Source organism: Amblyraja radiata, chromosome 12 (genome assembly GCF_010909765.2).
Source record: "Amblyraja radiata isolate CabotCenter1 chromosome 12, sAmbRad1.1.pri, whole genome shotgun sequence".
Lineage (NCBI taxonomy): Eukaryota > Metazoa > Chordata > Chondrichthyes > Rajiformes > Rajidae > Amblyraja > Amblyraja radiata.
Window position 1 is genome coordinate 12245600 of NC_045967.1, and position 1100 is coordinate 12246699.

Consider the following 1100-nt stretch of genomic DNA (forward strand, 5'->3'; position numbering starts at 1 on the left):
TGTGATGGTAGACTTTATACACCGAGTACAGGAGCAAAGAGGGCACTATGAAATGCTGCAGTCACATTGTCCTGGATGCAAGACTAAAGAAAGATATGAAGGCTCTGGAGGGGATGCAGACACTTCCAGGGATGGATGGTTCAGTCCTGTGGAGGTGTTGGACAAGTTGGGATTGTTCTCCCTGGAAGAGAGGCGTTTGTGAGGTTCGGATGGAGCTATTTAAGACCATGGAAGGTTCGGACAGAGGAGGTTTGTAGACACTTGCATTTTTAAAGTCAGAACTGTTCTTACATGTAGCTTGTATGGATTTGACAGTCCAAAAGACCTCCTAACCATTCTACAATAAACAATTGCACTTCACAACCCTGAGAAAGGCTGAGGAGCACAGGATCTAAATCAAGGAGTGATATTTATCCTTGACATAATCAGCTTGGATTGTTACTGCGTTTCCAATAACAATTATTGATGTCAATTTTCCATGGACCAGTTTGAGGATGAATTAATGATTTTTTGTGCAATTTGCAGAAGGTGAATGTGTTGGTTTCATTAAAATAGTGGAAATCATGCTAATCATGGAAATAACGTTTTACATAAAGGTATTGAGTGCAAGGAGTAAACGTAAGATGCATACACATGTCAAACTGTCCGTTAGACTTTCATAAAGCACAGAAATTGATAAGTTAGTCAGATGGGGGGAGTTGCAGTGTAAAACAATATATATATATCTCCACCCTAAACCGGCCATTGTTTGGAGTTCAGATTCACTTCCACGTGACTTGGTCTGGTTCAGCCTGGTGAAGATCTGGAAAGGATTGTGCAAAGAAGAAATCCAAGGCATTGTGAATCAAAAGGAGCTACCAGGACACTGTCTAAAGGTCAATGCTGGCCCAGGAAATGGGTCAAGTAGGTCAGACATCCAATGGTCGGATAACATTGTGTTGTCCTGCAGATTACCATTCACAAATAACGCCTGAAATGAACCCACTATTGACTCCATCTGCACTTCATGCTGCCTCGGAAAAGCAGCCAATATAATCAAAGCCTTGTCGCGCCCTGGTCATTCCTTCTTCTACCTAAACAATAACACATCATGATTGAAT